The following is a 27,520-nucleotide window of genomic DNA, read 5'->3' as shown; positions in this document are numbered from 1 at the left end:
GAGGGAAACTGGGGTGCTGGGAGGGGAATCTGGGGTCCTAAAAGAGGAATTCGGGGTGCTGTGAGGGGAATTTGGGGTGCTGGGAGTAAAACTCAGAATCCTGTGAGGGGGATTGGGATCCTCTCAGGGAATCTGGGGTTCTAGGTGAGGAATCTGGGGTTCTGTGAGGGGAATTTCGGGTTCTGGGCAAGGAATGTGGGGTCCTGTGAGGGAAATCGGAGTCCTGTGAGGAAATTTGGGGTCCTGTGAGGGAATTTGGGGTTCTGTGAGGGGAATTTGCGGTTCTGTGAGGGAATTTGGGGTCCTAAAAGAGGAATTTGGGGGTGTGGGTGAGGAATTTGAGGTGCTGGGAGGGAAACTGGGGTCCTAGAACAGGAAATTTGTGTTCTGAAAGGGGAAATTGAGGTCTGTGAGGGAATTTGGGGTTTTGGGAGGGAATTTGGGGTGCTGTGAGGGGAAATTGAGATCCTGGGAGGGAATCTGGGGTGCTGTGAGGGAATTTGTGGTCCTAAGAGGGAAATTGGGGTCCTCAGAGGGAAACTGGGGTCCTGGGTGAGGAATCTGAGGTCTTATGAGGGGAATTTGGGGTGCTATGAGGTAAATTTGGGGTCCTAAGAGGGGAAATTGAGGTTCTGGGAGGGAATTTGGGGTGCTATGAGGTAAATTTGGGGTCCTGTGAGGGGAATTGGGGTCCTGTGAGGAAATCTGGGGTTCTAGGAGTTAAATGGGGGGTCCTGGGAGGGAATTTGGGGTGCTGTGAGGTAACTTTGGGGTGTTGTGAGGGGAATTTGGGGTGCTGTGAGGGTTTTGTCCCCCCAAAATCATCACTCAGGTCCCGCTGACCGCTCCAGGCTCTCCTCAGGCTCCAGCAGCATCCTGGAGAATTTCTGGTCCCCGAAGGCGGCGCAGAGGCGGCTCTCGAGGAACCGCTGCAGCTCCAGGATGGACTGCACATCCGCCTTGTCCTAAAACGGGAATTCCTGAGGGGCTGAGCACCCCAAAAACCCCCAAAACACCCCAAAAACCCCACAAACACCCCAAAAAGGGCCCTGGGGCGCCTCTCAAGGAACCACAGCAGCACCAGGATGGACTGCACATCCGCCTTGTCCTGAGGGAAAATGGGAATTCCAGAGGGGCTGGACACCCCAAAAACGCCACAAACACCCCAAAAACCACACAAACACCTCAAAAACCCCACAGACACCCCAAAAACCCCAAAAAGGGCCCGGAGGGGCAGCGCTGAGGTGGCTCTCGAGGAACTGCTGCAGCTCCAGGATCCGCCTTGTCCTGAGGGGAAATGGGGATTCCACAGAGGCTGAGCAGCCCAAAAACCTCACAGACACCCCAAAAACACCTCAAAAACCCCACAAAAACCCCCCAAACAACCTAAAAACCCCACAAAGAACCCAAAAACCTCACAAACACCCCACAAACACCCCAAAACCCCCACAAACACCCTAAAAACCCCACAGACACCCCAAAGACACCTCAAAAACCCCACAAAACCCCCCCAAACAACCCAAAAACCCCACAAAGAACCCAAAAACCTCACAAACACCCCACAAATGCCCCAAAAACCCCAAAAAGAGCCCCAAAGGCAGCACTGAGGTGGCTCTTGAGGAACTGCTGCAGCTCCAGCATGGACTGCACATCCGCCTTGTCCTGAGGGGAAAAAACCCCACAAACCCCACAAACACCCCACAAACACCCAAAAACCCCAAAAACCCCACAAACCCCACAAAAACCCCACAAACACCCCAAAAACCCCACAAAGAACCCAAAAAGGGCCCCTGGGGCGGCTCTCGAGGAACCTCTGCAGCTCCAGGATGGACTGCACATCCTGAGAGGAAATGGGAATTCCAGAGGGGCTGGACACCCCAAAAACCTCACAAACACCCCAAAAACCCCACAAACACCCTAAAAACCCCCCAGACACCCCAAAACCCCCACAAAGAACCCAAAAACCCCACAGACACCCCAAAAACCCTCACAGACACCCTAAACCCCCCCCAGACACTCCAAAACCCCCACAAAGAACCCAAAAACCCCACAGACACCCCCAAAACCCCACAGACACCCCAGAACTGCGGCAGCTGCAGGATGGACTGAACATCCGCCTTGTCCTGAGGGGAAACAGGAATTCCAGACACCCCAAAAACCCCACAGACACCCCAAAATCCCCAAAGACACCCCAAAAACCCAAAAAGGGCCCTGGAGGGCAGCGCTGAGGCGGTTCAAGGAACCGCTGCAGCTCCAGGATCCGCCTTGTCCTGAGGGGAAATGGGGATTCCAGAGGGGCTGGACACCCCAAAAACCTCACAAACACCCCAAAAAACCCACAGACACTCCAAAAACCCCACAAAAACCCCACAAACACCCTAAAAAACCCCACAAAAAACCCCACAAACACCCTAAAAAAACCCACAAACACCCCAAAAACCTCACAGAGACCCCAAAAAACTCCACAAACACCGCACAAACCCCACAAAAACCCCACAAAAACCATAAAAAACACCCCAAAAACCTCAAAAACACCCCAAAAACCTCACAAACATCCCACAAAAACCTCAAAAACCCCACAAGCACCCCAAAAACCCCACAGACAGCCCAAAAACCCCACAAACACCCCAAAAACCCCAAAAAGAGCCCCAAAGGCAGCACTGAGGTGGCTCTCGAGGAACTGCTGCAGCTCCAGCATGGACTGCACATCCGCCTTGTCCTGAGGGAAAAAACCCCACAAACACCCCACAAACACCCCACAAAGAACCCAAAAACCCCACAAAGAACCCAAAAAGGGCCCCTGGGGCGGCTCTCGAGGAACCTCTGCAGCTCCAGGATGGACTGCACATCCTGAGGGGAAATGGGAATTCCAGATGGGGTAGACACCCCAAAAACCCCACAAACACCCTAAAAACCCCCCAGACACCCCACAGACACCCCAAAATCCCCACAAACACCTCAAAAACCCCACAAACACCCTAAAAACCCCACAGCACATCTGCCTTGTCCTGAGGGGAAAATGGGAATTCCAGAGGGGCTGGACACCCCAAAAACCCCACAAACACCCCAAAAACCACACAAACACCTCAAAACCCCCAAAAAACCCCCAAAAAGGGCCCTGGAGGGCGGCACTGAGGCGGCTCTCGAGGAACCGCTGCAGCTCCAGGATGGACTGAACATCCGCCTTGTCCTGAGGGAAAACGGGGAGTCCGGACACCCCAAGAGCCCCCCAGACCCCCCAAAGGCCCCCGGCTGGCAGACCTCAGTGAGGCGGTGGAACCGGCGCAGCAGGGCCCAGCCGCCGCGGGCTGCGGTACGCCGGGCTCAGCTTCTCCTGCAGCCGCGCCCGCATCAGCGTCAGGTCCATGGCGCCCGCGCTGTCCTGGGGGCGGGCACGGCTCAGGGGGGCACGTCCTGAGCGTGGTGCCACCCGTGGGCCCACCCGTGGGCCCAAATGGGGCAGGTCCCACCCAGGATCCCACCCCTGGGCCCAAATGGGGCAGGTCCCACCCCTGATCCTGCCCTGATCCCACCCCTGGTCCCAAATGGGGCAGATCCCACGCAGGGTCCCAGCCCTGGTCCCAAATGGGGCAAATCCTGACCATGGTCCCAAATGGGGCAGATCCCGCCCAGGATCCCACCCAAGGTCCCAAATGGGGCAGATCCCACTCAAGGTCCCAAATGGGGCAGATCCCGCCCAGGATCCCACCCATGGTCCCAAATGGGGCAGATCCTGACCATGGTCCCAAACGGGGCAGTTCCCACCCCCTGATCCCAAACAGGGCCAGATTCCATCCCTGATCCTGATCACACCCCCTGATCCCACCCCCTGATCCTAAACAGGGCAGATCCCACCCATGGTCCCAGCCCTGATCCCAAATGGGGCAGATCCTGCCCATGATCCCCACCCATGGTCCCAAATGGGCAGATCCCACCCATGGTCCCAGCCCTGATCCCAAATGGGGCAGATCCTGCCCATGATCCCCACCCATGGTCCTAAATGGGGCAGATCCCACCCAGGATCCCACCCATGGTCCCAAATGGGGCAGATCCTGACCACGATCCCACCCATGGTCCCAAATGGGGCAGATCCTGCCCATGGTCCCCCTTGATCCCACCCCTGATCCCCCCATCTCCCCTCCTGCTCACCAGGGGGCTGATCCCACCCCTGATCCCCCCAGATCCCACCCCTGATCCCCCCATATCCCCCTTGGTCACTGGGGAGCTGATCCCACCCCCAATCCCTCCCCATCGCCCTCCAATCCCACCCCTAATCCCACCCCTGATCCCAGCCCAGATCCCCCCTTAATCCCACCCCTGATCCCTCCCAATCCCACCCCAGATCCCCCCCAATCCCTCCCCATCTCCCCCAATCCCACCCCAGATCCCTCCCAATCCCCCTCCAATCCCACCCCAGATCCCCCCAGATCCTCCCCATTCCAATCCCATCCCAGATCCCTCCCCGATCCCCCCCAATCCCCCCCCCGATCCCCCCCAATCCCCCCCCCAGTCCCACCTCTGATCCCCCGCAATCCCCCCCATCTCCCCCCATCTCCCCAATCCCAGCCCAGATCCCCGATCCCCCCGGTGCTCACGGCGGAGCTGCAGAGGCGCTGCAGGGGCCGCCAGGGCTCGTGGCACAGCAGCTCCAGCAGCACGAACTCGCAGCGCTGCGGGAACGGGATCGGGGTTGGCATCGGGATCCCCAGGGGGGAGATCACAGGGGATCCCCCGGGATCGGGATCAGCACAGTGGGATCCTCTGGGATCGGCACAGAGGGATCAGCCCAATGGGATCCCCCCAGGATCAGCCCAGGGGGATCAGCCCAGAGGGATCAGCCCAATGGGATCCCCCAAAGATCAGCCCAGAGGGATCAGCCCAGAGGGATCAGCACAGTGGGATCAGCCCAGAGGGATCAGCACAGAGGGATCAGGATCAGCCCAGAGGGATCAGCCCAGTGGGATCAGCACAGAGGGATCAGCCCAGTGGGATCGGCCCAGTGGGATCAGCACAGAGGGATCCCCCAGGATCAGCCCAGAGGGATCAGGAATGGGGGATCAGTCCAGCAGGATCAGCCCAGGATCAGCCCAGAGGGATCAGCCCAGAGGGATCAGGATCAGCCCAGAGGGATCAGCACAGAGGGATCAGCCCAGAGGGATCAGCCCAGAGGGATCGGCCCAGTGGGATCAGCACAGAGGGATCCCCCAGGATCAGCCCAGAGGGATCGGCACAGCAGGATCAGCCCAGAGGGATCAGGAATGGGGGATCAGTCCAGCAGGATCAGCCCAGGATCAGCCCAGAGGGATCAGCCCAGCGGGATCCCCAGGATTGGGATCAGGAATCAGCCCATTGGGATCAGCCCAGAGGGATCGGCCCGGCCTCACCTGCTGGTCCTGGGGGCTCAGTTTCACCGGGGGGCCCTGCTCAGGATCCGGGTCTGGCTCTGGCAGGGGAGGGGGCAGCTCCTGGCACAGCAAACACGTCCACTCGGGGCTGTGGGAGCGGGAATGGGACCAGGGATCAGGAATGGGGGATCGGGAATGGGGGATCGGGAATGGGGGATCAGGAATGGGGGCAGCTCCTGGCACAGCAAACACGTCCACTCGGGGCTGTGGCAGCGGGAATGGGACCAGGGATCAGGAATGGGGGATCGGGAATGGGGGATCAGGAATGGGGGATCAGGGACAGGAACAGGGGATCGGGAATGGGATCAGGAATGGGGGATTGGGAATGGGGGATCAGGAACAGGAACAGGGGATCCGGAATGGGATCAGGAATGGGGGATTGGTAATGGGGGATCAGGAACAGGAACAGGGGATCCGGAATGGGATCAGGGATTGGGAATGGGGGATTGGGAATAGGGGATCAGGAACGGGAACAGGGGATCGGGAATGGGGGATCGGGAATGGGGATCAGGAATGGGGGATCAGGAACAGGAACAGGGATTGGGAATGGGATCAGGGATCAGGAATGGGGGATTGGGAATGGGGGATCAGGAACAGGAACAGGGGATCAGGAATGGGAACAGGGATCGGGAATGGGGATCAGGAATGGGGGATCAGGAACGGGAACAGGGGATCAAGAATGGGAACAGGGATCGGGAATGGGGATCAGGAATGGGGGATCAGGAACAGGAACAGGGGATCAGGGATCAGGAATGGGGGATTGGGAATGGGGGATCAGGAACAGGAACAGGGGATCAGGAATGGGAATGGGGCCAGCTCCTAGCACAGCAAACACGTCCGCTCGGGGCTGTGGGAGCGGGAATGGGGGATCAGGAACAGGAATGGGGATCCCCATGGGGCTGGGATTGGGAATGGGGTCATGGGGGATCAGGGCAGTGGATCCCAGGGACACTGGGGAACTCAGGAGGGTGACACAGGGCAGTGGATCCCAGGCCTGGGAGGTGACAGGGACAGTGGATCCCAGGGGTGACACGGGGCAGTGGATCCCAGGGACATTTGGGGGACAGTGGGTGACACAGGGCAGTGGATCCCAGGGACATTTGGGGGACAGTGGGTGACACGGGGCAGTGGATCCCAGGGACATTTGGGGGACAGTGGGTGACACGGGGCAGTGGATCCCAGGGACATTGAGGGGTGACACGGTGCAGGGGATTATGGGGGAGTGACACAGGACAGTGGATCCCAGTGCCAGGGAGGTGACACGGGGCAGTGGATCCCAGGGGGGTGACACGGGGCAGTGGATCCCAGGGAGGTGACACGGGGCAGTGGATCCCGGGGAGGTGACATGGGGCAGTGGATCCCAGTGCCAGGGAGGTGACACGGGGCAGTGGATCCCAGGGAGGTGACACGGGGCAGTGGATCCCGGGGAGGTGACATGGGGCAGTGGATCCCAGTGCCAGGAAGGTGACATGGGGCAGTGGATCCCGGGGAGGTGACATGGGGCAGTGGATCCCAGATCCCAGGAGGTGACACGGGGCAGTGGATCCCAGATCCCAGGACGTGACATGGGGCAGTGGATCCCAGGGGGGTGACAAGGGACAATGGATCCCAGGGACACTGGGGGGCACTGGATCCCCCCGGGTGCCACGGTGGCCCCGCACCTGGGCACGTCGTGCAGCGCGGACAGGTGGCAGCGCAGGTGGAAGCAGCGCTGGCAGCGGTCGCACATCACCACGGCCCCGGCCTGGCCGCACACGCGGCAGCACGAGACCCCCGGGACCCCCACGGGGACACCGGAGACGCCCCGGGGGACACCGGGGACCCCCGGGACAGGGCCTGGGTCACCCGGGGCGGGGGGCAGCAGCCCCACGGGTTTGGTGTCCCCAGTGTCACCGGTGTCACCGATGGGCGACTCCTGCTGCTCCTCCTGCAGGGGGGGACACGGTCAGGGACAGGGACAGGGATGGGACAGGGACAGGGATGGGGACAGGGATGGGACAGGGACACAGGGATGAGCCAGGGACAGGAATTGGAGACAGGGATGGGACAGGGACAGGAATAGGGGACAGGGATGGGACAGGGACACAGGCAGGGATAGGGACAGGAACAGGGGATAGGGATGGGGACAGGGGACAAGATCAGGGACAGGGATGGGGACAGGGATGGGGACAGGGGACAGGGGCAGGCATGGGGACAGAGATGGGGACAAGGGACAGGGGACAGGGATGGGGACAGGGGCAGGGATGGGGACAGAGACAGGAATAGGGGACAGGAGACAGGGGACAGGGACAGGAGACAGGGACAGGGACAGGGATGGGACAGGGACAGGGATGGGGACAGGGATGGGACAGGGACACAGGCAGGGATAGGGACAGGGACATGGGAAGGATGGGGACAGAGATGGGGACAGAGATGGGACAGGGATGGGACAGGGACATAGGCAGGGATAGGGACAGGGATGGGACAGGGACAGGGATGGGACAGGGACAGGGATGGGGTCAGGGATGGGACAGGGACAGGAATAGGGGACAGGGATGGGGACAGGGGACAGGGACAGGGACAGGGATGGGACAGGGACACAGGGATGGGACAGGGACAGGGATGGGACAGGGACAGGGATGGGGACAGGGATGGGACAGGGACACAGAGATGGGACAGGGGGCAGGAATAGGGGACAGGGATGGGGACAGGGCACAGGGATGGGGACAGGGCACAGGGGACAGGGGGCAGGGCACAGGGACAGGGATGGGGACAGGGCACAGGGGACACACTCAGGAACAGGGTACACTCACCTGGATGGGGAGGGGACAATGGGCACTGGAGAGGGGGCACAGGGGACACTGACCTGGGTGGGGAGGGGACACAGGAATGGGGACAGAGGTTGAGGACACTCACCTGGATGGGGACAGTAGGGACTGGATGGGGACACTCGGGACACCCAGTGGGATGGGGACAAAGAGGATGGGGACAGGGGACACTCACCTGGGTGGGGAGCGGACACAGGAGATGGGGAGGGACAATGGGGACACTCACTGGGATGGGGACAAAGGGGATGGGGACAGGGGACACTCACCTGCGTGGGGAGGGGACACAAGGAATGGGGTCGGGGACAACGGGGACACTCACCTGGATGGGGAAGGGACAGTGTGCACTGGAGAGGGGACACAGGGGACACTCACCCGGGATGGGGAGGGACACTGGGTACACACATGTGGATGGGGACAAAGGGGATAGGGACAGAGACTGGGGACACTCACCCAGGTGGGGAGGGGACAAAGGGGATGGAGACAATGGGGACGTTCACCTGGATGGGGAGGGGACAATGGGGATGGGGACAGGGGACGTAGGGGATGGGGACTATGGGGATGGGGAGGGACGATGGGGACAAAGGAGATGGGGACATGGGGGACGCTCACCTGGGTGGGGAGGGGACAGTGTGCACTGGGGGGGGGACACTGGGGACACTCATTGGGATGGGGACACAGGGGATGGGACATGGGGGACGCTCACCTGGGGGGGGAGGGGACACAGGGGAGGGGACACAGGTGTCGCTCACCTTGACCAGCAGCGCTCCGTGCGGCTGCACCGTCCCCGCCGTCCCTTGTGTCCCCTCTGTCCCCTCAGTGCCAGCTGTCCCCGCTGTCCCCGCGGTCCCCGCTGTCCCCGGCGTGCCCTGCCCGATGACGATGAGGCTGAACTCGCGCGCCGAGGGCCCGGGGAAGACGCGGAACATGGGCGGCTGCGCCGAGTCCAGCTCCGGGTCCAGCTCCAGGCGCTCCAGGCTCACCCGGGGCTGCTTGGGGAGCACAGGGCCCCTGCTGTGGGGACACCGGGGTCACCAGGGCACCCCAAAACCCCTGGGAGCCCCTTCTGTGGGACACCAATGTCACCAGGGCACCCCAAAACCCGGGGGGCTGCCCCACACCGAGGGGGGGCCCCTTCTGTGGGGATAATGGGGTCACAGGGGCACCCCAAAACCCGGGGGGCTGCCCCACACCGAGGGGGGGCCCCTCCTGTGGGGATAATGGGGTCACAGGGGCACCCCAAAACCCGGGGGGCTGCCCCACACCGAGGGGGGGCCCCTCCTGTGGGGATAATGGGGTCACAGGGGCACCCCAAAACCCGGGGGGCTGCTTGGGGAGCCGGGGGGGGGCTGCCCCAAACTGAGAGGGGACCCCTTCTGTGGGGATAATGGGGTCACCAGGGCACCCCAAAACATCCGGGCACCCCAAAACCCAGGGGGCTGCCCCCCACCGAGGGGGGGCCCCTTCTGTGGGGAAACGGGGTCACAGGGGGACCCCAAAACATCAGGGCACCCCAAAACCTGGGGGGCTGCCCCCCACCGAGGGGGGGCCCCTTCTGTGGGGACACCAGTGTCACCAGGGCACCCCAAAACACCAGGGCACCCCAAAACCCGGGGGGCTGCCCCACACCGAGGGGGGACCCCTTCTGTGGGGACACTAGTGTCACCAGGGCACCCCAAAACACCAGGGCACCCCAAAACCCGGGGCGCTGCCCCACAACGACGGGGGGGCTCTCCTGCGGGGATAATGGAGTCACAGAGGGGCCCCAAAACCCGGGGGGCTGCCTGGGGTCACCCAGAGACCCTAAACCCCTGGGAGCTGCCCCTTACTGAGGGGGGGCCCTCCTGCAGGAATAATGGGGTCACCAGGGCGACCCCAAAATCCGGGGGGCTGCCCCATACTGAGGGGGGGCCCCTCCTGGGGGAGAACGGGGTCAGATGGGCACCCCAAAACACCAGGGCACCCCAAAACCTGGGGGGCTGCTTGGGGAGCCGGGGGGGCTGCCCCACACCGAGAGGGGGCCCCTCCTGTGGGGATAATGGGGTCAGATGGGGACCCCAAACCTCAGGGGAGGGACTCTGGGAGATAGTGGGGACACACGGGGACCCCAAAACCCTGGGAGCCCCTCCTGGGGACAGCAGGGTCACCTGGGGGCCCCAAAACCTCTGAGGGGGATCCTGGGGGACACTGGGGACACACGGGGACCCCAAAACCCCTGGGGGCCCCCCTGGGGGAGAATGGGGTCACACGGGGACCCCAAAGCTCTGGGGGGGAACCCAGGAGATTGGGGGGGCTGGGGGTCCTGGGAGCTCTGGGACAGGGGGACAGGGACAGGGACAAGGGTTGGGGACAGGGGACAGGGACAGGGAACAGGAACAGGGACAAGGCTCAGGGACAGGGACAGGGACAAGGCTCAGGGACAGGGGACAGGGACAGGGAACAGGAACAGGGACAAGGCTCAGGGACAGGGACAGGGACAAGGCTCAGGGACAGGGGACAGGGACAGGGAACAGGGACAGGGACAAGGCTCAGGGACAGGGACAGGGACAAGGCTCAGGGACAGGGGACAGGGACAGGGAACAGGGACAGGGACAAGGCTCAGGGACAGGGACAGGGACAAGGCTCAGGGACAGGGGACAGGGACAGGGAACAGGGACAGGGACAAGGCTCAGGGACAGGGACAGGGACAAGGCTCAGGGACAGGGGAACAGGGACAGGGACAGGGAACAGGGACAAGGCTCAGGGACAGGGAACAGGACAGGGACAAGGCTCAGGGACAGGGACAGTGACAGGGAACAGGGACAAGGCTCAGGGACAGGGGACAGGGACAGTGACAAGGCTGGGGAGGGTTGGGGACAAGGGACAGCGACAAGGGTTGGGGTGCTGGGGACAAGGGACAGGGTCAGGGGTTGGGGACAGGCAGACAAGGGACAGTGACAGGGGTCAGGGACAGAGGACAAGGGACAGTGACAAGGTTGGGGACAGGGACAGTGACAAGGTTGGGGACTAGGGACAGTGACAAGGCTGGGGAAGGTTGGGGACAGGGGACAGGGACAGGGGGTCCTGGCACAGGGAGACCCCAGGACAGGGGACAGGGGACAGGGACATCCTGGCCAAGGGACAGGACGGGAGGGGCTGCAGGTGGCGCTGGCCAGGGTGACAGGTGAGGTGACAAAGGGACACAGGGATCACAGGGTGACAGGTGACAAGGGACAGGGGGTGGCAGGGTGGCAGGGTCCCCTCCCCTCCCCCCCCATTACCGTTTAACGAGCAGCTTCTTAACGAGCTTCTCCTCCCGGGGGGAACGGCCGGGGACCCTCCTGTGGGGACAGGGACAGATGGCATCAGGGACAGGGACAGATGGCATCAGGGACAGGGACAGGGACAGGGACAGATGGCATCAGGGGACAGGGACAGATGGCATCAGGGACAAGGGACAGGGGACAGGGACAGGGACAGATGGCATCAGGGGACAGGGACAGTGGCATCAGGGACAGGGGACAGCCCCAGATGTCACCCTGGGACAGGAGACAGCACGAGGGTGACAAGGGACAGGGGGTCCCAGGGGTCCCAGGGATCCCAGGGGTGGCAGGGGGTGGTGACAAGGGACAGGAGGGACCAGGATGGTGGTGACAAAGGACAGGGTGGGTCCCAGGGGTGGCAGTGACAAGGGACAGGGAGCAGCAGCAGGGGGTGACAAGGGACAGAGGGTCCCAGGGGGTGACAACGCACAGGGGGGGTCCCAGGGGTGGCAGTGACAAGGGACAGGGAGCAGCAGCAGGGGGTGACAAGGGACAGAGGGTCCCAGGGGGTGACAACGCACAGGGGGGGTCCCAGGGGTGGCAGTGACAAGGGACAGGGGGTCCCAGGGGGTGACAAGGGACAGGGGGGGTCCCAGGGGTGGCAGTGACAAGGGACAGGGGGTGACAAGGCACAGGGGGTGACAAGGGACAGGGGGTGACAAGGGACACTGCCCCCCCGTCCCCACTCGCGCTCCCTGCGGTGACGCCGTCCTCAGGGCTGGTGGCTGGGGACAAGTGCCAGTCAGGGACTGACCCAGGGTCCCCTCCCCTGTCCCCGACCTGTGTCCCCATGTCCCCTCCCTGTGTCCCCTCCCTGGGTCCCCATCCCCTCCCCTGTCCCCCTGTCCCGTCCCCTCCCCTGTCCCCATGTCCTGTCCCGTCCCCATTCCCGGTCCCTCTGTCCCCCTGTCCCTGTCCCGTGTCCCCATCCCTGTCCCCTCCCCATGTCCCCTCTCCCCTCTCCCCTGTCCCCATGTCCCCTGTCCCCTGTGTCCCCTCACCGCGCTGCGGGCTGGGGGTGGCCGCGGGCTCCAGGGGGGGAGGTGACACCTGGGGGGGAGGTGACAGCCGGGGGGGAGGTGACATCCGGGGGGGGGCCCTGCAGGAGCAGCTCCGGGGCCACCGGGGGCGCGGGGACACCACAGGGAGGGGACATCAGGGGGTGGCACCCCAGAATGTCACCAGGGCACCTGTGGGGACATCAGGGGGTGGCACCCCAGAATGTCACCAAGGTACCTGTGGGGACAGCAGGGGGTGGCATCTCAGAATGTCACCAGGGCACCTGTGGGGACATTGGGGACATCACGGGGGGGTGGCACCCCCGGAATGTCATCCAGGTACCTGTGGGGACATCACGGAGGGGTGGGGACATTGGGGACATCAGGGGGGTGGCACCCCCAGAATGTCACCAGGGTACATCAGGGACGGGTGGGGACAGTCACAAACGGGGTGGCACCCCTGGAATGTCACCAGGGCACCTGTGAGGACATCACAGGGGGGGTGGGGACACTGGGGACACCACGGGGGGGTGGCACCCCTGGAATGTCACCAGGTACCTGTGGGGACATCACAGGGGGGGTGGGGACATTGGGGGGTGGTGGGGACAGTCACAGAGGGGTGGCACCCCCACAATGTCACCCAGGTACCTGTGGGGACATCGGGGTGGGGACATTGAGGACAATCACGGGGGGGGAGGTTGGGGACATCATGGGGTGGTGGCACGCCCAGAATGTCACCCAAGTACTTGTGGGGACATCAGGGAGGGATGGGGACAATCACAGAGGGGTGGGGACACCGTGGGGGGTTTGGGGACAACCACAGAGGGGTGGGGACACCGTGGGGGGGATGGGGACAATCACAGAGGGGTGGGGACACCGTGGGGGGTTTGGGGACAATCACAGGGGGGTGGGGACACCGTGGGGGGGATGGGGACATTGTGGGGGGGGTGGCACCCCCAGTGTCCCCCATTACCTGCTTGGTGGGGGAGGGGCCGCGGGGGGGGGCTCCGCGAGGGGGGGAGGGGCGGCTCCGAGACGATGGCACCTGTGGGGGGGAGGGGTCAGGGACACCGGGGCCACGTGGCACCCCCTGTGTCAGTGCCACCTCCCTCTGTGTCACTGTCACCCCCTCCCCGTGTCACTGCCACCCCCCCTTGTCACTGTCACCCTCTGTGTCACTGTCACCCCATCCCTGACACCCCCCGTGTCACTGTCACCCCTTGCGTCATTGTCACCCCCCTCCCTGTCACCCATGTCACTGTCACCCCTTGTGTCACTGTCATCCCCTCTGTGTCACTGTCACCCCCCCCTTGCCACTGTCACCCCCCCATGTCACTGACACCCCCTCCCTGCCACCCCCTGTCACTTGTCACCCCCTCCATGCCATCCCCTGTCCCCTGCCCCCTCTCCCTGGGTCCCTCTGTCACCGCCACCCTCAGCCCTCCCGTCCTTTGTCACCCCGTGCCCCTGTCCCTTGTGTCCCCATTCCCCAGTGTCCCCCCGGTGTCCCCAGTGTCCCCAGTGTCCCCATGTCCCCAGTGTCCCCAGTGTCCCCAGTGTCCCCATGTCCCCATGTCCCCATGTCCCTCACCGAAGCTCCGGGCGCTCCGTGTCCATCCCTGCCGGTCCCATTGGAATTTCAGCTCCCCCTGAGGCCCGGGGGGCTCCAGGGGCACCCCCAGGGCCCCGAGCAGCTGGGCCTGCACCTGGGGACACATTGGGGACACATTGGGGACACTGGGGACACTGGGGACACTGACACCCCCAGGGCCCCGAGCAGCTGGGCCTGCACCTGGGGACACATTGGGGACACATTGGGGACACTGGGGACACTGACACCCCCAGGGCCCCGAGCAGCTGGGCCTGCACCTGGGGACACATTGGGGACACATTGGGGACACTGGGGACACTGGGGACACTGACACCCCCAGGGCCCCGAGCAGCTGGGCCTGCACCTGGGGACACATTGGGGACACATTGGGGACACTGGGGACACTGGGGACACTGACACCCCCAGGGCCCCGAGCAGCTGGGCCTGCACCTGGGGACACATTGGGGACATTGGGGACACTGGGGACACTGGGGACACTGACACCCCCAGGGCCCCGAGCAGCTGGGCCTGCACCTGGGGACACACTGGGGACACATTGGGGACACTGGGGACACTGACACCCCCAGGGCCCCGAGCAGCTGGGCCTGCACCTGGGGACACATTGGGGACACATTGGGGACACTGGGGACAGTGGGGACACTGACACCCCCAGGGCACCGAGCAGCTGGGCCTGCACCTGGGGACACATTGGGGACACATTGGGGACACTGGGGACAGTGGGGACACTGACACCCCCAGGGCCCCAAGCAGCTGGGCCTGCACCTGGGGACACATTGGGGACACATTGGGGACACTGGGGACACTGGGGACTGTGGTAGACAGGGAAAGGCGCTGCGGAAGATCTCGCGATGTCACGGAAAGCCAGGACCCTCAGATCCCCTCAGATAAGACCATCTGCTTCCCATAGATAAGAAACTAACATAGGAATGTAACCCCCCCTAACCAAATTCCAGTAACTTTCCATCCCCTACCCAGTAACAGTCCACCTCTTACTAACCATAGAAGGTAAAGACAGACCCATGCTGATGTAGAGACCCCTTAGACTATAAAAACCCAAGAGATGAGACAATAAACGCCTTTTGACCGTCCATCACATTGATGTCTGCGTGTGTCATTGGCCCGAGTGGCCCTAGTGAGAGGGCTGCCATGCCGTTTCCTCAGAACCAGGTCGCCTGCCTTGCTTCAGAAGGCAACATACTGGTGCCGAAACCCGGGACTGCTGCAGTGCCCGGGGAACGGGAATTCTCCTGGTCAGAGGGCAGCGGCTGTAGCGGCGGGTCCGACTACAGCGGGAGGGACGCCTCCGGACCAGCGTGGACCATGGAATCCACAGCGAAGGTCGTAAGTCAGGCTCATGAGCAATGGGGAATTAAAGGTGAGCTCAGGAACTCTAATCTTGCTATTGCAAGGCTCCTAGAGCTGGGGACGATCGGACGTCCGGTAAATATATTATATTCGGGAGCGCGGGAGAAGTGCACTGCCGCCTCAGCAGAGGACTCTAAGTCCGCAGGCAGAGGTAAAAACCTCAGAGCGTGGGGGAAAGTAGAAGAGACCCTACGCGAGACGTTAGAAGAACAGGAGACGCGGAAAGCCGCGTGTACAGGTTTATTAGCTACACCAAAGCTGGGGGTGGGGGCCGCGACACAAACCGCCTCAGAGAGCGATCGGATTGAAGGCGGGAACATGCGGGGGCCGGGCGCGTTCCATCCCTTTCCGAGCCCGAGCCCAGACCCCCCGGAGCCCCCAGGAGACCCCCCGGAACCCCCAGGGGACCCCCCGACCTTCCCACGGAGCCCGCCGGGTCCTAGCCCCCCCGCGGAACCATCCGAGAAAACCGCAGTTTCTCTATCCGTCCCTTCCCCGCCGGTCGCCGATCCAGCAGAAGAGGCAGAGCAGCGCGCGCGATGCTTCTGGCAGGGACCCGCGGAGAAGGCGCGGAACGCGGCCGGATGGTCGGACCCTGCCGGGATCGGTAAAAACTCGCCCCCGCCATGTGCGTTTAAAAATGGCGCCGAACCACATGGCGAGGGCGGAAAGGAGGAGGAGAAGGGCGGAAATACCGTCAGGCTGCTTAACAACGCATGCGCGGGCGAGCGGGGAGGGGGGGCGGTCCCCGCGGTAGAGTGCAAAACCAACCAGAGCGCTCTATTCAAATTAGGTCCTTATAGGGCAAGGACCTCCCCCGTCAGGAGGCGGGGAGACCCCAGGGGGAGGGAGCGGCACCACCCCCAAAGGGAGGAGCGGGGTCGGAGCCGCACAAAACGGCACGGAGCGCCGGAAGGGTACCGGCATTCAGCTTCCGGCTCAGAGTCAAGTAACAGCTGCTCAGACAGCTCGGAAGAGCCGACCGAGCCCGGCTGGGACTCGGAAACCGAGAGAGCAGAATTAATGCGGTTTCGAGCGAAACCAAATAAAGCTTTAAACAATATCGGGAAACAATCGCAACACAAACTCACCGATGGGGGAAAAATAAAAGCAGCCTGTGGGGACCGGGCACCGGCAGCCTCCATGCACGCTTTCCCAGGGGGGGTTGCCGGAGCGCGGGGGAACCAACAAAGGGCATATACCCCAGTTAACCCAAAAGAAGCCAAAGGGATTTCAGAAATAGGGATCAACTCAGTTGTAGTACCCACTCCTGAGGACGGCCTTTCTAGCAATAACGATCTGCTCAATTTTGATATTACGCAAATAAGCCGCATGCTTTTGATGGGGCGGGGCGGATTGCATTTAAGCAGGAATGGCAAGACGACCGTGTTAGCCCAGGCTTCCGGGGAAGGACAGCTAGTCAGCGAGCACAGCTTTCCCTGGCAGCACCCTCACTCCAAGCATCCCGGCCCCGGGGAAACGGGAGAGGGAGGGGGCGCGCGGGCCACACTCAGCCCCCTCCCGCTGCAAATGCGAGACGGCCCAGCTACAGCAACCCCCAGTGGGGCAGGGGACCCTCATACCCTATGCCCCCACAGGGAGCAGTCAATTTTGCAGAATTCTCCACCCCTGTTAGGAAGGGACGTTCTCTCCTTGCTCGGATTTCGGATCACAAATTTACCACAAGGGCCACCGCTGTACACCCCCCGCTGCCAATCATACTGACTTGGAAATCATCAGACCCTGTATGGGTTGAGCAGTGGCCCCTGACAGAGCCTCGAATGGCAGCCTTGCTGGAACTGGTCGATCGAGAACTGCAAAAGGGTCACATAGAACCCTCCACCAGCCCATGGAACACCCCTGTATTCGTGATCCCCAAAAGGTCCAGACAATGCTATCGTCTCGTCCACGACCTGAGAGAGGTGAACAAGATGACCAGACCCATGGGTCCAGTCCAGACACTGCTACCCACGAACTCAGCCATCCCCGCAGGGCAGCCATGCGCAGTACTGGATATCAAGGACAGCTTCTTTTCAATACCCCTGCACCCTGAGGACCGAGAGCGATTCGCCTTTTCGGGGGCATTTCGGAACGGCGAGCGGCCCAACCTTCGCTTCCAATGGAGAGTACTTCCGCAAGGCCTGGTCGACAGTCCCACCATATGCCAAATCACCGTGGACAAAGCACTGACGCCAGTCCGACACTCCTACCCCACCGCAACCATCATCCAGTACATGGACGACATCCTGGTCGCAGCACCATCAACAAGCCAAGTGGATCACCTGGTGACCACAGTCACGGAAACCCTTCAAGCCAACGGCTTCGAGATCGCGAGCGCAAAGATCAAGAGAGGACCCTGCGTGACCTTCCTGGGAGTAGGCATCACAAGCTCCCACGTGACACCCCCCGAGATGAAGATCAACCGAGACATCGAGACGCTCCACGACGTGCAACGCCTGGTGGGATCGCTGCAGTGGCTGCGCAACATCGTCCTGATTCCTCCCGAGGTCATGGACCCTCTGTACGACCTCCTGAAAGGAAAGAACCCCTGGGAACCCAAGAAGCTGACACCGCAAGCAACGAGCTCCCTCGACTTCATCGAAAACCAAATGGCCACTGGCACGCTTGCCAGGTGGAATCCAGCCATGCCACTGGACCTGTACGTCCACTTTACACCGAAGGGGGGAGTGGGAGCACTCGCCCAAGGACTTGCAGAAAAGGCCCGACCGATCCAATGGGTGGTCCTCGGAAGACCCGCTCGTGCGTTTTCCCCAGGAATCGAGTGCATTGCCAACCTCATAATGAAAGGCAGGAGAGCAATGGCACTGCGTCAAAGCGTGTGACCCCACACTGTCGGTACAACAGCTGGAGGCAGCAGCAGTGGTTTTGGCGTGCGGACTCTTCCAAGACGAACACCTCAACATCGTAGCGGACTCCATATTCGTGGCAAGGCTCAGCCTAGCCATGGCAGGACCAGGAGTGTCAACATCAGCAGCAGCCCTAATGCTGGAAGAAGCACTCTCCTCGCGACAGGGCACCGCGTCAGTCATCCACATCAACAGCCATGACCCAGTCAAAGGTTACTTCCAGATCGGCAACGACAAAGCAGACGCCGCAGCGAAAGGCGTTTGGACCTTGCAAAGAGCTCGTCAACTGCACGAGTCGCTCCACATCGGAGTCAAAGCACTGGCGAAGAGATGCGGAATCTCGACGGCGGACGCCAAACATGTGGTAGCCACTTGCCCTCATTGTCAGAAGTCACCCCTTTGGACCTATGGAGTCAACCCGAGAGGTCTCAAGCCCTCAGAAATCTGGCAGTCGGACTTCACCTGAGGCCCCGAGCATGGCTTGCAGTGACAGTAGACACTTATAGCGGAGCGATCGTAGCTACGCAGCACCCCAAAACCAATTCCAAAGCCACAATTCAGCACTGGCTGACAGCCATGGCTTGGCTTGGCATCCCCAAGCAGATCAAAACGGACAACGGCTCCAATTTCACCTCCAAACAAGCACAGGAATTCGCCTCGAAATGGGGTATCACGCTAGTGCATGGCATCCCACATAACAGTACCGGACAGGCCATAGTAGAGAGAGCAAACCAGACCCTGAAAACCAAGATAGAAGTGTTGGCAAAAGCAGAAGGCTTTGCCAATGCCATTCCCCCAGGAGATCAGGCACGTATGCTGGCAACCGCCTTGCTGGCACTGAATCAATTCCCTAGGGGAGATGAAACAAACAGTCCCGTTCAAAAACACTGGGCCACTCGAACGTTAGAAGAGGGCCCACAGGTGGTAATCAGAAACGAGCTAGGCGAGTGGGAGTGGGGTTGGAGGCTGATGCTCACAGGGCGAGGGTACGCAGCGGTCAAAAAGGACGGCAAAATCAGGTGGTGTCCACTTAAGTCGATTAAACCGGACCTTCAGGGCGAGCAGAATGAGACTGACGAGAATTGCGAGTATTTGTTTACAGGACCTGCTCGCGAGACGTCCTCATGACGCGTACATCCCCATTCCAGAGGAAAGCGACAGACCACCAAGCCGCCAAGCAGCACCCGAGAGACCCGCACGGGTGAGACCCAAGCACCAAGGGAGTTTCTGTGGGATTTTGCTGTTGGGGCTTGTTGCCAGAGGGCAAGCCAGCCCAGATCACTACCCCCGTCGGCCATTCAGGTGGGTCATGCGACACCTTAGTAGGGGCAAAGCACTCAGACAGATCACCACACCGAACACCCCATCCTTCGTGCTCCGCATCACCGACCGGTTTCCAGGACGGCCAAAGGTACACCCCTATTCCCCACACGTCACACACTCGTACCTATCCTACTGGTGCCCAGCTTCAAACCCTGGGAAAAGCTACTGCAATCACCCAGGGTGGGGACATTGTGGGCACTGAGGCTGCGAAACCATAGTTACAGATGCCAGGCCATCGGGGCCTGGGTGGGATCCACAAGAGCCAGACAAATTCCTACAGTTCACCAGGGCACCCAGCGGTTGCAGAATACCCCTCTTCTTTCACGGGAACTTCCATCGAAACCCGCATAAAATCCCTAGATTTCAGGCATGCACCGATTACAACAGGACGGTCTTGCAGCCAGATCACCCTAGCTGGGCCACAGGACGGTAGTCCTTCAAGGGTCAAAAGAGAGGGAGAACGTGCGAATTATCAGGCTCCAACCGTCAGCACCCCGAGCAGTTGGACCCAACAAAGCGATTAAAAGCGTGCCGAAAGGGAGAAACATAACCTACCCCAAAACCTTACCCACAGGGGTCAGCAATGTCCCGACCGGTCAAGCGGAGACCTTTCAGAGGAGCCGCTTAACCGAGTCAGACTCAGACCCAATCCTTCGCATGTTAGAAGCTACCTTTGTATCCCCGAACGAATCCAACCCTAACCTAACCGAATCCTGCTGGCTTTGTTACGATGTCAAACCCCCCTTTTTCGAAGGAGTCGCTCTAAACACTCCCTTCAGGTATTCCTCAGCCAACGCCCCTCACCAGTGCAGATGGGACACCCCTCGCAAGGGAATCACCCTGAGTCAAGTCACAGGCCGAGGCAGATGCTTTGGCAATGCAACCCTAGCTAGGCGGAAAGGCAACGTCTGCACCAAAATCGTCAAGCCTAACAGGAAAAACAATAAATGGGCAGTCCCATCCGCATCTGGGAGGTGGGTTTGCCAGCGATCCCCCAGGAGTGAGTCCTTGTGTGTTCCTTCCCAAATTCAATGACTCTAACGACTTCTGTGTCCAAGTTCTGATTGTTCCTAGGGTCCTGTACCACTCAGACGAAGAAGTGCACCATCTTCTTGAGGGACCCAGCCAGATTCACAAAAGAGAAATATAGACAGGTTTCTAACAGTCACCTTCGGACCATGCCTGCTGAACAAGCTGGTCTCGTTCGTTCAGACTCGCCTGGAACGGACCAACATCCGGTACCTAGGCCGACGACAATTGCTGTGAATTCAACCAGAGAATTCAACCAGGGAACACCGTCAGTCACAAGATCCTCCGAACTTGTCTGGCAAAAGCTTACTCAAGTTTCCCAAGACTCCTTTCCCTTGTCCAGTTACAACCTCATACCTCACTTCAGTACCTATGTATATGACTACCTCATTCATTTGTGAAAAGGGGGGGGGAGATGTGGTAGACAGGGAAAGGCGCTGCGGAAGATCTCGCGATGTCACGGAAAGCCAGGACCCTCAGATCCCCTCAGATAAGACCATCTGCTTCCCATAGATAAGAAACTAACATTGGAATGTAACCCCCCCTAACCAAATTCCAGTAACTTTCCATCCCCTACCCAGTAACAGTCCACCTCTTACTAACCATAGAAGGTAAAGACAGACCCATGCTGACGTAGAGACCCCTTAGACTATAAAAACCCAAGAGATGAGACAATAAACGCCTTTTGACCGTCCATCACATTGATGTCTGCGTGTGTCATTGGCCCGAGTGGCCCTAGTGAGAGGGCTGCCGTGCCGTTTCCTCAGAACCAGGTCGCCTGCCTTGCTTCAGAAGGCAACAGGGGACACTGACACCCCCAGGGCCCCGAGCAGCTGGGCCTGCACCTGGGGACACATTGGGGACACATTGGGGACACTGGGGACAGTGGGGACACTGACACCCCCAGGGCCCCGAGTAGCTGGGCCTGCACCTGGGGACACATTGGGGACATTGGGGACACTGGGGACACTGGGGACACTGACACCCCCAGGGCCCCGAGCAGCTGGGCCTGCACCTGGGGACACATTGGGGACATTGGGGACACTGGGGACAGTGGGGACACTGACACCCCCAGGGCCCCGAGCAGCTGGGCCTGCACCTGGGGACACATTAGGGACACATTGGGGACACTGGGGACACTGGGGACACTGACACCCCCAGGGCCCCGAGCAGCTGGGCCTGCACCTGGGGACACATTGGGGACACATTGGGGACACTGGGGACACTGGGGACACTGACACCCCCAGGGCCCCGAGCAGCTGGGCCTGCACCTGGGGACACACTGGGGACACATTGGGGACACTGGGGACACTGGGGACACTGACACCCCCAGGGCCCCGAGCAGCTGGGCCTGCACCTGGGGACACATTGGGGACATTGGGGACACTGGGGACAGTGGGGACACTGACACCCCCAGGGCCCTGAGCAGCTGGGCCTGCACCTGGGGACACACTGGGGACAGTGGGGACATTGGGGACATCAGAGCCCCCGGGTTCCCTGGGGGTCCCTGGTGTATTTTGGGGTCTCTCAGCTGCGGGACAGCAGCAGGGCGGGGCCGGGGGTAAATGGGGAGAAAATGGGAAAAATGGGGAGAAATGAAATGGGGGAAAAATGGGAAACAGGGAAAAATAGGGAGGAATTGGGGAAAATGGGGGAAAATGGGGGAAAATGGGGGAAAATGGGGGGAAATGGGGGGAAATGGGGGAAAATGAGGAAAAAACAGGGAGAAAATAGGGAAAAACTGAGGAGAAATGGGGGGGAATGGAGAGAAATGGGGAGAAATGGAGGAAAATGGGGGGAAATGGGGGGAAAAGGGGCAAAACATGGAAAATGGGGAAAAATGGGAGAAAATGGGGGAAAATGGGGGAAAATAGTGGAGGAAATAATGAAGAAAATAGTGAGAAAATGGGGAGGAAACGGGGCTGGCTCAACTGTGAGAGCACAGAACCACAACCACAAAGGCCACAAGTGTCCCCAAGTGCCACCTCCACCCTCAGGGGTCCCTGTGTGTGTTTGGGGGGTTCCCTGGCTGTATTTGGGGTCCATTTTGGGGTACAATTTGGGGGTTTATCTCTCACCAGCCTCCGGGACAGCAGCAGGGCGCTGCCGTGCCGCCCGTGCAGGGCCCGTTTCCCGAAGCGCAGCGCGCGCTCTGGGGGTTCCCTGGCTGTATTTGGGGTCCCAGGGTGTATTTTGGGGTACAATTTGGGGTTTTTGGGGTCTCACCAGCCTCCGGGACAGCAGCAGGGCGCTGCCGTGCCGCCTGTGCAGGGCCCGTTTCCCGAAGCGCAGCGCGCGCTCCTGCAGCCGCCGCAGCCGGCTCAGCTCCCGGCGCTGCCGCTCCAAACGCTGCCGGCGGCCCTCGGTCACACGCTGGGGACAGGAAAGGGACAGGAATTCACTGAAAACTGTCATTTATTTATTTATAGTAATAGATACTTTTTATTTAGTATTATTTATATTTATTTATAGTTACTTATATTATATATAATGCTGCTCCAGGCGCTGCCGGCGGCCCTCGGTCACACGCTGGGGACAGGAAAGGGACAGGAATTCACTGAAAACTGTCATTTATTTATTTATAGTAATAGATACTTTTTATTTAGTATTATTTATATTTATTTATAGTTACTTATATTATATATAATGCTGCTCCAGGCGCTGCCGGCGGCCCTCGGTCACACGCTGGGGACAGGAAAGGGACAAACATTTATTGAAAATTGTAATTTATTTATCATTATTTATGAGTTATTGATCATTGTTTATTCATAATTACATATAATTTAATTTATAATAATTTCTATTTATTTATAGCTATTTATATTATATATAATGCCGGCAGCCCTCGGTCACACGCTGGGGACAGGAAAGGGACAAACATTCACTGAAAATTAATAGTGATTTATCACAAATGTTTATTTATATTTATATTTATTTATAAATATTTATATTTATTTATAACTATTTATATTATATACAATTTGATTCATAATTATTTCTGCTTACTGATAATAATTTATATTATATTTTTAAAAAATATTTAAATTTATTTATAACTATTTATATGATATATGAATATTGCATTATATAGTATATAATTATATAGTAACATGAGAATATAGAATATTATATACATTTTTATTTATTATAATACAATCAAAATATATTTTATTCATTTTTGTACAATTATATTATGATTATCATAACCTAAATTTATAATAATAATTTTATATATTGCAATATTATATATAAGAATTATATAATGTATATAATGTATATAATAAGGTATCATATAATATATATATTATATATATTATATTTAGAAAAACATATTATTTATTATAATTTATTTTTATAATTATTATTTATGTATAAAAATAAACATAATATAATTGTTATCTATATATTTTAATTGCTATATATTAAAAATTATTATTTCATCTTCTAATTTATTTAGTCCAAATTTTTATTATTATTTTAGTTAAAATTTTTCAAGTTATTATTTATATCTATATAAATATAAAAAAATCTTTATATATCATTATTATCTATCTATAATAATTATTTTTATATATTTTCCTGTAGTCAAATTTTTTATAATTGTTTTAGTTAAAATTTTTATAATTATTATTTACATATACATAAAAATGTAATATAATGATTATTTACACATCCTTATAATAATTTATAATTCTTATTAATTTTTATTATTACAATATATTTTTAATTATCATTTATGTATATAATTATTTAGTCCAATTTTTCAAAATTATTTTCAAAATTATAGCTATACCTTTATCTATATATCTAACTAATGTATATATAAATATATATATATACACACATATATATTATGTATATATACAAATATAAGTGAGTAAACCTTTGGCATTTATTAATTTGGATTTCTCATTGATTATTTCCACCAGCAGTGTCCCCATGGCACTGACACTGACTGTGACACTGAGGGACACTCAGGGGACAATGGGGACACCCAGGGGTGGTGGCACTCTCACCTGCACGTCCCCCATGAGGACCTTGGCGCGTTTGTTGAGCTCCCTCATGGCCTGGAGGACGGCGAGCTGCACCTGCACCTGCAGCTGCTGCTGCGTGTCCGATGTGTGACGGGACCTGGGGACATCGGGGACACTGGGGACATGGAGTGTGCCCAGCTGCACCTGCACCTGCAGCTGCTGCTGCGTGTCCGATGTGTGACGGGACCTGGGGACATCGGGGACACTGGGGACATGGAGTGTGCCCAGCTTCACCTGCACCTGCAGCTGCTGCTGCGTGTCCGATGTGTGACGGGACCTGGGGACATCGGGGACACTGGGGACATGGAGTGTGCCCAGCTGCACCTGCAGCTGCTGCTGCTGCTGCGTGTCCGATGTGTGACGGGACCTGGGGACATCGGGGACATTGGGGACACTGGGGACATTGGGGACATTGGGGACATGGAGTGTGCCCAGCTTCACCTGCACCTGCAGCTGCTGCTGCGTGTCTGAGACACGGCGGGACCTGGGGACAGTGGGGACACTGGGGACATTGGGGACATCGGGGACACTGGGGACACTCGGGACATTGGGGACATGGAGGGGACATCGGGGACACACTGGGGACACTGGGGACATTGGGGACATGGAGGGGACAGGGAGGGACACACAGGGGATGGGGAGTGGACACTCGGGGACACAGTGACACAGGTGACACACAGGGGACACTCAGGACACTCAGGGACACTGGGGACACTCAGGGGACAGGGTGACATGGAGGGGACGGGGGGGACAGAGGGAACATGGAGGGAACACTTGGGGACACGCAGGGACACTCAGGGGACATGGAAGAGACACTGGGGACATTCAGGGACACTCAGGGGACAGGGTGACATGGAAGGGACAGAGAGGGGACAGAGAGGGGACACGCAGGGGCACTCAGGGGACATGGAGGGGACACTTGAGACACACAGGGACAAGCAGGGACACGCAGGGGACAGGGTGACACGGAGGGGACACTCAGGGGACAGGGATGGGTCATTGGGACACTCAGGGGACATGAAAGGGACACTGAGGACACTCAGGGGACACTGGGGACATTCAGAGACACACAGGGACACGGAGGGGACACTTGGGGACACTCAGGGGACACCTGGGGACATGGAGGGGACACTGCGGACATTCAGCGACACACAGGGACACACAGGGCATGGGGAGGGGACACTTGGGGACACTCAGGGACAGCGGGGATACTCAGGGCAACAGGGGACAAACAGCGGACACTCTGGGGACATGGAGGGGACAGGGAGGGGACACTGGCACACTCAGGTGACATTTGGGGACATTTGGGGACACTGACCATGCGTGCAGGCGGGCGCTGCAGCGCTGCACCTCGCTGTGTTTGTCAGGGACACAGTGACACTCAGTGACACACAGTGACACAGTGACACACAGTGACACACAGGTGACATTTGGGGACACTCAGGTGACACAGGTGACACTGACCGTGCTGCAGCGCTGCACCTCGCCGTGTTTGTCAGGGACACAGTGACACTCAGTGACACACGGGTGACATTTGGGGACACTCAGGTGACACTGACCGTGCCGCAGCGCTGCACCTCGCCGTGTTTGTCAGGGACACAGTGACAGGGAGGTGACACACAGGTGACATTTGGGGACACTCAGGTGACACTGACCGTGCCGCAGCGCTGCACCTCGCCGTGTTTGTCAGGGACACAGTGACACTCAGTGACACACGGGTGACATTTGGGGACACTCAGGTGACACTGACCGTGCCGCAGCGCTGCACCTCGCCGTGTCTGTCAGGGACACAGTGACAGGGAGGTGACACACAGGTGACATTTGGGGACACTCAGGTGACACTGACCGTGCTGCAGCGCTGCACCTCGCCGTGTTTGTCAGGGACACAGTGACAGGGAGGTGACACACAGGTGACATTTGGGGACACTCAGGTGACACTGACCGTGCCGCAGCGCTGCACCTCGCCGTGTTTGTCAGGGACACAGTGACAGGGAGGTGACACACAGGTGACATTTGGGGACACTCAGGTGACACTGACCGTGCTGCAGCGCTGCACCTCGCCGTGTTTGTCAGGGACACAGTGACAGGGAGGTGACACACAGGTGACATTTGGGGACACTCAGGTGACACTGACCGTGCTGCAGCGCTGCACCTCGCCGTGTTTGTCAGGGACACAGTGACAGGGAGGTGACACACAGGTGACATTTGGGGACACTCAGGTGACACTGACCGTGCTGCAGCGCTGCACCTCGCCGTGTTTGTCAGGGACACAGTGACAGGGAGGTGACACACAGGTGACATTTGGGGACACTCAGGTGACACTGACCGTGCCGCAGCGCTGCACCTCGCCGTGTTTCTCCGCCAGGCGCTGCAGCAGCGCCGACAGCACCGAGCGCTGCCGGAGAACGGCCTCGGCCACGGGCTGGGAGCTGGGGGGGAATGGGGAAAAATAGAGGAAAATTGGGAAAAAATGGGGAAAAACGGGGGGGAAATGGTGGGAAAATGTGGGGGGAAATGGAGGAAAATATAGGGGAAAATTGGGGAAATGGGGGGAAATGGGGGAAAATTGGGAAAAAATGGGGAAAAATGGGGGAGAAATGGGGGAAAAATGGGAAAACAGCATGGGGGAAATGGGGGAAAATTGGGGAAAAGAATGGGGAAAATATGGGGGAAAATGGAGGGGAAGGGGAGAAATGTGGAAAATGGGGGAAATGGGGAAGAAATGGGAAAAATGGAGAAATGGGGGAAAATTGGGAAAAGTATGGGGAAAACATGGGGGAA

General features: G+C 58.7%; 1 pseudogene; it reads right to left on the bottom strand.

The window, feature by feature from the left end:
• Positions 1-776: 776 nt before the first annotated feature.
• LOC128950091 (transcription intermediary factor 1-beta-like) overlaps positions 777-27,520 on the bottom strand; it is a 38,083-nt pseudogene continuing 11,339 nt past the window's right edge.

This window comes from Melozone crissalis, unplaced genomic scaffold (genome assembly GCF_028551555.1).
Source record: "Melozone crissalis strain CALT ecotype California unplaced genomic scaffold, PUWL_Pcris_2 ptg000420l_1, whole genome shotgun sequence".
In the NCBI taxonomy this organism is placed as follows: Eukaryota; Metazoa; Chordata; class Aves; order Passeriformes; family Passerellidae; genus Melozone; species Melozone crissalis.
The sequence above is the reverse complement of the archived record's forward strand: the minus strand, read 5'-3'. Positions and strand labels throughout refer to the sequence as shown.